This window comes from Peromyscus californicus, unplaced genomic scaffold (assembly GCF_007827085.1).
Source record: "Peromyscus californicus insignis strain IS unplaced genomic scaffold, ASM782708v3 Scaffold_4__1_contigs__length_199733344, whole genome shotgun sequence".
Lineage (NCBI taxonomy): Eukaryota > Metazoa > Chordata > Mammalia > Rodentia > Cricetidae > Peromyscus > Peromyscus californicus.
Window position 1 is genome coordinate 163,177,968 of NW_026294562.1, and position 10,950 is coordinate 163,188,917.

General features: G+C 44.7%; 1 long non-coding RNA gene across 7 annotated transcripts; it reads left to right on the forward strand.

Moving 5' to 3' along the window:
• Positions 1-467: 467 nt before the first annotated feature.
• Positions 468-9,063, forward strand: LOC128094669 (uncharacterized). 7 transcript variants are annotated; one of them, XR_008213030.1, is made up of 5 exons: positions 474-2,397; positions 4,055-4,138; positions 4,575-5,352; positions 6,128-6,398; positions 8,008-9,063. It is a non-coding gene; the product is annotated as an uncharacterized LOC128094669 (long non-coding RNA). The 7 variants fall into 7 exon arrangements; XR_008213027.1 differs by having other exon boundaries at positions 468-646; positions 2,284-5,352; XR_008213026.1 differs by having other exon boundaries at positions 473-2,397; positions 4,055-5,352.
• The last annotated feature ends 1,887 nt before the right edge of the window (positions 9,064-10,950 follow it).

A 10,950-nucleotide genomic window follows, 5' to 3' on the forward strand; every position in this document is an offset into this window, starting at 1 on the left:
GGGGTGTGAGCTGCCATGTGGATGCTGGAACAGGAACCGTATCCTCTGTTAGACCAGTGAGTGCTCTTAACCGCTGAGCCATCTCCCCAGTCTGAGAAATGTGGCAGTTTCTCACATTAGGCTCCTGTGTATTTTAAGAAAACCCTCCCTATCTCTGAGGTCATAAAAGGTTCTTTACAGTTTCTACTAGACCTAAAAGTTTTGTTTTATATATTCGGTTCTTCATCCAGAATCAGCTTGTATTGAAGTCCCACGTCCAAGCATCTCCATCCTCCTCTTCCTCCTCCTCTTTTTTTTCCCCTTCCCCTCTTCGGTCCAGACAAAGGTAATGCTGATGTGTGCATTCCATACCCACGCCTGGTCCTGGGTGGACACTTTGGGGGAGATTCCCACCCGTTCTGCAGGAATCTGACGGCAGGGGGCGCTGTGCGGAGCCGCGCTGGGTGCGTCGGGCTCTCTGGCACGTCCTCTCGCCTCCTCCGGGCTTCCGGCGTGGTTTCTGCGCGCCAGCATGGACCGTAACCCGACGCCTCCGCCGCCTAGCTGCGATCCGGAGGACGAGGAGGACCTGGCCGGGGGAGACTGCATTGGGAGCACGGTCTACAGCAAGCACTGGCTCTTCGGCGCCCTCAGCGGGCTCAGCCAGGTGGAGAGACTCGCGCAGGCGCCCTCCGGGTTCGCGGTGCCAATTCCTAACTTCCCAGAGCACCACCACGCACATACTTCACTCGGATTTTGCTTCCCAGCCCCATTGTCACTTCTGAAGTCGAGACTCCGCCATTCCTGTTTTGTCGGCTCTTGTCATAGTGGAGTGCATAGTTTGGAGTCAGACAGCCCTGATCTCCAAGACAGGAGCTCATCCCATGCTGGAAGCGTGACTCGTTAACCCAGAGCCTCGGTTTCTTTCACACTTTGTATAAAATAGGATAACCAGTATTGTCGTACACAGGTTTTTTATGTAGATTGAGATTATAATGACAGTAGAGTACTTGAAATGTGTTTGGTTTACAGAACTGTCAGATTTTTCTGCATACTGCCTTCCCCACCACCAATTCCTGTTTTTGTTTTTGTTATTTTCTGGAACCATTTTCTACATAGTGGCCAAAACAGTGTATATACATATACATATACATATACATATACATATACATATACATATACATATACATATACATATACATATACATACACATACATACATATGTATATGTATGTATATATGTTTTTCGAGACAGGGTTTCTTTGTGTAGCTTTGCACCCTTTCCTGGAACTCACTCTGTAGACCAGGCTGGCCTCGAACTCACAGAGATCGCCTGCCTCTGCCTCCCGAGTGCTGGGATCAAAGGTGTGCGCCACCACCGCCCGGCTTAAAGAATACTTTTGTTGCTCATAAGAGAAAACTTGATTCCTGGAGAGGCGATAGACTAATCATTCTCTCTCAGGGTCTGGAGACAGAATTCTGGAGGGGTGGTTCGGCAGTTAAGAACACTGGCTGGTCTTACAAAAGACCAGAGTTCAGTTCCCAGCACCCACAGGGTGATTCAAAACCGTCTGTAATTCCAGTTCCAGGGGATCCCACGCCCACTTCTGTCTTCTGCAATCACCAGACAGACTATGGAGATTACATACAGACAGAACAGCTTTACATTAAAAAAAAAGATAGAGAGAGAGAGAGAGAGAGAGAGAGAGAGAGAGAGAGAGAGAGAGAGAGAGCTTTCTGTTTCTTAACTGGGGCTCCAAGGCTGGTCTCACCCCCTTCAGCCTCCTTTTACTTAACTTAACGTTGTGTTCCATCACCAGTAGTCTGTTGGCCATCTCCAGACGTGTACTGTGCTTTCTGAACTCTTGAATGCACCTCTGAATGCTCATCTCGTTTCCCCAGGACAGACTCGTGCCCTTCACTTTCTTCTTTTAAGAGAAATGTCTTTCTTCTCCCAGGAACAGGTCATTGGTCCTTCGTTTTTCCTCCCATAGCCCTTCACCAGTTCAGCTAAGTCCGCCTTCTCTATTGTGACTCAGTTTCCATGTCTTTTCTACACTAATCCTAAACTGTTTGAAAGCGCACGTTTATTGTTGACATTTCATTCCTGTGTTTTTCTGTTGCCTACAGACACTGTTTACTCCAAGAATATAGAACGTGTAGATCTATCCAAGGCTCTAGGTTTTAGAAACTGTTTTGCCAGAGGAAATGCTTTAGGGATACTCTCTTGGAGACTTCTAAGTGATAATATTACTTGGAGAATTCTGAGTATTTTAACTGATCTTTTTTTTATGTTTCTGAAGATTGTCACACTTGAAAGTGACAAGTCCGGCTCAGATGATGATGAGCAGCAGATGGAGCTTGCTGAAGAAATGGAGAATGAAATTTGCAGAGTCTGGGATATGTCCATGGGTGAGGTATGAGGATGGAAGTGAAATTCTGAAAAGACTCAAGAGTGAAGAGGTTTTAAAAAGATTCATTCCTTCACTGTTCAAGGGACTGTAGTCTCTCCAGTTTGTGGTTCAGGGTATGAAGTCTTAGGAGCTATTAATGTAAAAATTGTGCCTTGAACATATGTACAGTTTCGTCCTATGGACAGCATAGTGTATTTAACATAAATGTGAACTAAGATAGCTATGACATCACTAGACAGTATGCTGTGGGATGTTCTGTATGGCAAATGTGTTGCTGATTTGTCAATAAATAAAACACTGATTGGCCATTGGCTAGGCAGGAAGTGTAGGCGGGACAAGGAGGAGAATAAAGCTGGGAAGTAGAAGGCTGAGTCAGAGAGACACTGCCAGCTGCCACGATGAGAAACAGCATGTGAAGATGCCGGTAAGCCACGAGCCATGTGGCAAGGTATAGATTAATGGAAATGGATTAATTTAAGCTGTAAGAACAGTTAGCAAGAAGCCTGCCACGGCCATACAGTTTGTAAGCAATATAAGTCTCTGTGTTTATTTGGTTGGGTCTGAGCGGCTGTGGGACTGGCAGGTGACAGAGATTTGTCTTGACTGTGGGCCAGGCAGGAAAACTCTAGCTACAGCAGTATAATTTCATGGGACCACTGACATACATATATATACATATATATATATATATATGTATATATACATATACACATGCATACATATGTATGTAGTCATCATCGACTGAAACTCTATTATGTAGTGTGTGTTTTATAATTGGCATACCTCACAGCTAACAGATTTAGCTTTTGTACCTTATATTCCTAGGTGAGAGCCATCTCTTTGGGGTCACATGTCCACTCTAGTTTCATCTGTGTGGTATGCCCCTTTAGGTGATGTGGGTGGAACAAAATCTCCAGGGAGAACGTTCCAGGCTACTGTAGTTACTTTGTGAACAGAATTTTTTTTCTGTTAATTACTACCCCTCACCACCACCCCTTCATTTATTTTTTTTTCTTTGAAGGATTTTGGAAACCCAAGTCCCAATATTGGACGTAACTCAGTAGCACTTATCTCAGTTTTAGGTTCTTACAGGGTAGGATTTAGGAGTTGATTCCTTCTCCATACCCCTTTCTCACCCCTAGCTTCTAACTTAAATCTGGCAGTCAGCAAATGTGTTTGGATAAGTTAATGAGAATTCTGGATGGACAGAAAAAATGTATTCGGTGCAGAATAAAAGGAGGGCTCTTCTCTGGTGTGTCTCAGTCAGGGTTAGATTTGCTTATGAGTTTGTTCTGTCTTGGGACCGAGTACCACAAAGACTCTTCTGGTACTTTTGTCTTTTTATTTGGTTGGGTTTTTTGTTTTGTATTTTTCAAGACAAGGTTTCTCTGTGTAGCCCTGGCTGTTCTGGAACTCACTCTGTAGACCAGGCAGGTCTCAGACTTACAGAGATCACCTGTCTCTGCCTCCCAAGTGCGGGGATTAAAGGTGTGCACCACCACTTCCTGGCTTACTGTGTCTTTTTGACACTGTTCCTGATCTTTGATTTTTCCCTTGTGGATGAAAGGAAGTAAGTATGAAATTAAACTTTTAGGGTTGTCTGAGCTCTGGAGCTTGAGCAGTATGCAGCATCTAAATTGCTAATCATTTTTGTTTGTAGGATGTGGCTTTATTTCTCCAAGAATTTAAGGCTCCTGACATATTCATGGGAGTGCTGGCCAAATCCAGGTGCCCCCGATTAAGAGTAAGTGTGTACAGTTCTTCTCTCTAGTTTTGCTTATGCAAATAAATCGGTGTAAAAATACTTATTGAACATTCTTAGATAACATACTCCTTGAAATGACTAGATATGTAGAATTTTAGATTTGGATTAGATTAGGGAGAGCAATAATTTAACAGCTGTGGAAACCAGATAGGCATAACCATACTAGGCTGCTAATAAGTGACAGAACCAGAAACAGTGCCTAGACCCGCTGTTTATTTCTCAGTTCATTGTTCTTCTTATTCACAAAGCCCTCCATTGCCTAACAATGTCTTAAAGTTGTTGCTGGTCAGGACTCCCACAGTCTGATTGTGAGAACTCTGGTGTACAATCTACCTGCATGCTCTTCCTGGTCGAGGGCGGTCTGCATCCCGGCTCACCAGCATGCCACCATTTCTGGCCTTCCCTTCCCTTTCAGTCTGTTACTCAGTGTGGCACTTTTCTGCCTTGTGGTCATTGCTGAGAGCAAGCTCCCCAGAGCAGCAGCTGGAACTCTGTGAGTGGTGCAGTGCCCCGAGCTTTCCTGTCTGTCTCTGTGTGCAGTGCACTCCGTGAGCAGGCCAGTGCCCCGAGCTTTACTGTCTGTCTCTGTGTGCAGTGCACTCCGTGAGCAGTGCAGTGTCCTGAGCTTTACTGCCTGTCTCTGTGTGCAGTGCACTCTGTGAGCAGTGCAGTGTCCCGAGCTTTACTGTCTGTCTCTGTGTGCAGTGCACTCCGTGAGCAGTGCAGTGCCCCGAGCTTTCCTGTCTGTCTCTGTGTGCAGCGCACTCCGTGAGCAGTGCAGTGCCCCGAGCTTTCCTGTCTGTCTCTGTGTGCAGTGCACTCCGTGAGCAGTGCAGTGTTCCGAGCTTTCCTGTCTGTCTCTGTGTGCAGTGCACTCCGTGAGCAGTGCAGTGTCCCGAGCTTTCCTGCCGTGTCTGTCTCTGTGTGCAGTGCACATGATGTGTGATTGTCAGTGTGTGTTGGGTGACTGTAGTCTATGAACATGCACGCTCTACTCTTGGCCTTTACTCCTCCTTTGAGACACACGTAATAGATAAAGAGCCGAGTCTCAGACTTATTCCTTTTATCAACTTTGTTCCCTTTAAGTTTCTGGCCTGGATATCTGATACTCTCTCTGGAGCTGGAGAGGAGGAGGGAGGCCTTCACCAACATTGTGTATCTGAATGACATAAGCCTGATGGAAGGGGACAATGGTATGTAAATTCCAAATGTAACTCCTCATTGTGGTTATCTGGAAGTCTTTCCTCACTTTTCAGCAAGAAAATTTGAACATTTTAGAGGTTGTCTACATAGTTTAGATAACTGTTAAAATTGTGGGGGCCTTGCCTAGTCTTTGGTATATTATGGTTTTGTTTCTATTTAATAACTGCTTAACGTTTTAAGCACTATACTCCGTGTTTTTACATGCTGTTGTAAGTGAGATAACTCTTGGGATAGATGGTCTCAGAACTGGACATCTGCCTTTCATTCTTGCCCACTTTAAAGCTCTTTCTGTTCAGCAGCTCGAATGAGTCTTTAAAAAAAAAAAGAAAAAGAGGGCTGGCAAGATGGCTGAGCAGGGAAGAACACTTGGTGTTCTTGCAGAAGACCAGAGTGGTTTCCATCACCTAATGTTGGGTGGATCATACTTGCCTATAATCCTAGTTCCATGGACTTTAACACCCTTTTCTGGCTTCTGTGGACACCTGCACACATGCTCTCATATACCTGACATGATTCATAAGTAGTGATTTGTTCATCTATGTAAGCCTTTATAACCTGATTGCTGCAGGAGTGTGGAGGTTGATTCTGTTTTGTTCCTTGTTGCATATCCAGGAAGCTTGAGGGTGATTTTAATTCTGTGTGTTCGGAAGGTTTGTGCTGAAGTGAAGAGACTCTGTTCTTGAATGTCTTTGTTTGGTCTTAAGTGTTCTTACAGTTCTCACGTTTCATGTATGGAGCCTGTATGCGCTGTGTTTCTGCGTGCAGGGTGGATCCCTGAGACCTTGGAGGAATGGAAGCTTCTCCTACATCTACTACAGAACAAGAGCACGAGGCCAACTCCTCAGGAGTCACTGAATGGGAGCCTCAGTGATGGGCCTGCCCCCATCAATGTGGAGAATGTGGCACTCTTGTTAGCTAAGGCCATGGGCCCAGATCGGGCTTGGTCACTGCTACAGGAATGTGGTCTAGCCCTTGAGTTGTCGGCAAAGTTTACCAGAGCCTGTGACATCCTGAGGATCGCTGAGAGAAGACAGAGGTAATGCCAGGCTGCCGTACACTGTGGTGCCTGCACATGTAGACTTGCACAGACTTTCAGCAGTAGGTAGATGGGAGTGCAGAGATCATGTAGTCTCAACCCCTCACTAGCACACGAGGAGACTGAGACACATCTGCTGATTATGGTTTAAATGAAGAGGCCAAAGTAAAATTTTACTCATCAGCATGATCAAGGTACTCTTCAGCTTAGTGTGAGTGCCCCACTACCATGCATCCTCAGTTCTCTAAGAATGGTATTGATACAGGTCTGTGAGCTTGCTGCCTAGTAGGCCAAGGCAGGAGAACCATGAGTTCAAAGACACAGGGGATTTAGTGAAATCCCGTCTCAAAAGTGACAAGAGGCGGGGCATGTGGCTCAGTGGCAGAGCATTTATTTATCATGCATGAAGCCCTGAATTCAATATCCAGTTTAAAACACAAAGCAAAACTATTTACTTAAATATTACACACACACACACACATTTATTTTCTAAAGTTTTTCTTTTTCTATTTGTGGTAAAATAGATGTTGTAGAAAAAAACAAAACAACAACAAACAAAAAACCATAGGCAAGTGTGATGGCACACACCTGTAATCTCAGCTCTGGGGCGGCTGAGACAGGAGGATCAGCAGTTCAAGGCCAGCCTGGACTGTATAGCATTAACTACCTGTCTTAAAAAAAAGGAAAAGAAGCCGGGCGGTGGTGGCGCACACCTTTAATCCCAGCACTTGGGAGGCAGAGCCAGGCAGATCTCTGTGAGTTCAAGGCCAGCCTGGTCTCTAAAGAGAGTTCCAGGAAAGGCACAAAGCTACACAGAGAAACCCTGTCTTGAAAAACCAAAAAAAAAAAAAAAAAAAAAAAAAAAAAAAGGAAAAGAAAAGAAAAAGAAAGCAAATCCATGTGAAATTTGCTGTCTAGAGCATTTAGTGATTCAGTGTGTGCAGGTTGCTGTGCAGCCAGTTTCTAGTCTATTTTCCTCTGAATTGATGGGCCAGAGCTATTAAACAGGCCTTCATTCCCATACCCCTGACAACCATCGTTCCACTTTCTGTTGAGTTGGAGCATCCCAGATGCCTCATCAAAGTAGAATGATAACAATATAGGTTGAGTATCCCATAGCTAATAGACCTGGGAACGGAAGTATTCCAGGTTTCAGAGGTTTTAGATTTGAGAAGAGCTTCTCAACTGGTAGTGATGCTGAATGAATATTTGTGCTTACCAGCTTTGAAATCATCCTTGGAGAAATAGCTAAGTCTATTGCCATTTTAGAGTCAGGTTGCTAATTTAGCTGTGGAATTCCACCATATTCTAAATGTCCAGATGCCTCTTACCAGGTAGGATTTGCATGTACTTTCTCCCATTCCAGATTGCTTGTTCATTTTGTTGATCGCTTCCTTTTTTCCCAACACTGGGCATTGAACCCGAGACCTCATCTATGCCTGGCAACATTCCAGTTCCCGAATGATGATGTTCCCAGCTCTCTGCTGGTTTCAGCCTTTGTCTTTTATCACAGTGTTTTGAGTCCTCTTTAGTCTTTAGAGTTTTTGCTTTGCTATTAAGAATGAACTAAGACAACTGAATTTGCTTGTTTCCTTCTGTGGAATTTCAGAGCGCTGATACAAGCCATGCTTGAGAAGTGTGACCGGTTCCTCTGGTCACAGTAGGCCTAGTGGGAGATCTGTCAGGACATGGTATCATTTTGACCAAGTGGAATCCTGCTCCGGAAACTTCAGAGGACTTTGCCACAGAAGGAAAAGGGGAACCCCAAACCATGCCAGGAACAGAACCTGCCATGCTGCTGCAGCTGCTCTTGCCACCATCTCCACCTTGGCACTTGGCTCTTGTGGCTCTATGACCTCAGAGTTTATCAACCAGAGTTGGCTCTTGGGAGAAGTTGGTCATGGTTCAGTGGCCCGAGCATGGGACTGCTCACCGCCATGTGGTGTTCAGTGCGTACACAGTAGTGTTTGTGATGTTAGTGCATCAGGGAATCGTTTTCTACTGTGGCAGATCTGTTGGGGGCAGACGCTTTGCTCCATGAGGACAGATAATATTGTGAACTGGAGTTCAGTACTATTTACACTTGTCTGAGGCCATCTAGAAATTACCGAGTTAAGACTTAGAACAATGACATTGTTTTTGTTGACATATGTAATAAACATTGAAAATTCAAACTAGAGTTTTAAATAAAATTGCGCATATCTGAGTTGAACTCAATTTAAAGTATTTTTCCAGTATTTATTTGATATTTTCTATTCTAAACTTACATATACTGACTCATAACTGGAAATATATTATCTGTAATTTTAAAAGAATATTACCCAAAAGAGTCATGCACTTTTTTTCTTTTCCTTTCTTTTTTTGGAAACAGGGTCTTACTTTGTAACTCTAGCTAGCCTGGAACATGCTAGAACAGGTCGGCCAGGCTGGCAAAGACCTTCGAGATCTGCCTTCCTTTCTCTGCCTTCTAAGTGTTGAGATTAAAGGTGTGTGCCACCCCCCCCCACTTTTAAAAATTATTTTTAAAGAGCTATGGTAAGAGAAAGTCAAGCACTAATGTAAGTTATAACAAATGATGGTGTTATTTAAGCCATGTTACTAGATTGTCATTTGTGAGCCTTTACTTTATGTTGTATTGGTAATAAATGATGAAGGTTTTGTTTGAGCAGAACGTGGACATGAGATTGATTTCTGAGAAGTTTGCAGGAACATCTTGGGTAAATCCAGTGTGGAGTGGTGTTAGACATACTGAATAAGTGACCTCTTTCTTTCCCCCCATTTACACCAAGCCAGAGAAGCACACGTTCTGTCGTACCTACCCATGACGTGGATAGGACCTGCCCTGGTAGACTGAAGTGGTTGTCAGGGAAACAAGGCAGCACCTGGGTTTGGGGTGTGTTGGCTGACGCTGAATGTGAGACTGCATTGAGGTAATGGGAGAGAGCTCTCCCTTCACTTTCTGCCTTGGTCACTACACAGTGGCCGAAATATAGCCCAGAGCATGTCTCAAGGCAAGCAGATGCCAAGAACTGGCATGGCTGCCATTATGTCCTCATCTCCCTGTCTAGGGCAAGTTACCACAATCGTTATTTCCCAACAAGTATTCCTGGCCCACGTCACGTGAATTTATTTTCCAAGGCAAAGAAAATAAAATCCTCTTCAGCCAAACGTTGACATTAGAACAGTCTGAGCGTGAGGCCGTGTTTTCACATCTGTTGTTTGCTGAAAAGTTCAGGACACACGCGATTTGTGGTTGTCTCGCTTTCAATTTTGTGTCTGTATCTGACAACTGACCGCTACAGAGTGACAGAGCAGACAAGAGCTTGTCCTGTGAGGGTGGCCGCTCAGCCTGGGTGTATCTCCCCACTAATGATCTTGGTGAGGTACTTTGTCTCTTTTAAGTTTTGATTGTGTGGTTTAAACGATAGAGAGCTTTACCGTGGGATCTGGCACCTAGGAACTGAGTGTAGAGCCACCTGCCCAGGAGTAAGAACTGACACTCCATGTAGAACAGGTAAATGGGTCACTGAGATCTGCCTGCCTCTGCCTCCCAAGTGCTGGGATTAAAGGTGTGCGCCACCACTGCCCAGCTATGTCATAGTATTTTCAACCCTCCCATTGAGTAACATTTCATAGTAAACTGTACTATTTCATGGGTATGTGTGACCTTGTGGATATGCTTTGGGAATGCCTTGGGACTCAATCGACCTTTATGCCCCCAGGAAGCCCCATGTGCACTCACAGTAACAGAATCTGCTGCTTGGGAGAGCTCCTGCTCTTGACTTAGTGCTCTGTTTCCTCAATCTTGAAATTCTAAATGGTTTCTGTAGTAGGGCACCCGCATTTCTGGTTTTCATGGTACTCACAAATGAGGTGATCCTAAATGTCACAACAGAACTGGTGGGGATCCTGAGGTTTTGTACTTCTGACAAGATTCAAGGTGACTGATGTTTCTGGCCTTCAGATCATAATTTGAGGTGCAAGACTGCAGTGTGGTAAAACAGCTTGGAAGGAATGTGAAGTGCAGAGCTGAAGCCCGTGGTGGCTGAGATATGGGCCCTAAACTGCTAAGTGTGAGGTGCATCTGTAGGTTCCATAGGCTTCAGTATTTGGAGTTACTGTTGTCACAGCAATTTAGCCTTACCTCAGTGAAAGATGTGTGCTAGAGGAAGCCGCCTGTGAGGTGTGCAGTGGAAACAGCTCCAGGCAGAGTCAGCCTCTCTTCTCCTGCAATGCCAGAGGGTACTCATGGAATAGTGTTTCAGTTCTGTGGTTTTAGAGACTGAGTTTGAACCATAGGAAAAAGGTCCCTTAGACCTCACAGTGCAAGGGTTGTACTTTGAGTCAGGAATAAGGGTGGAGAGACCAGTGTATCAATTGCCAGGACTCCAGGGGTTCCTCTTCCCAAAGACAAAATGAAGTGGTAGCTAAAGGGTATAAGGCCTGGGAGCCGAGAAGAGGGATGACAGCACTGTCTTAATTAGAGTTTCTGCTGCTGTGAACAGACACCAATAACTTGACAACTATTATAAAGGAAAACATTTAATTGGTG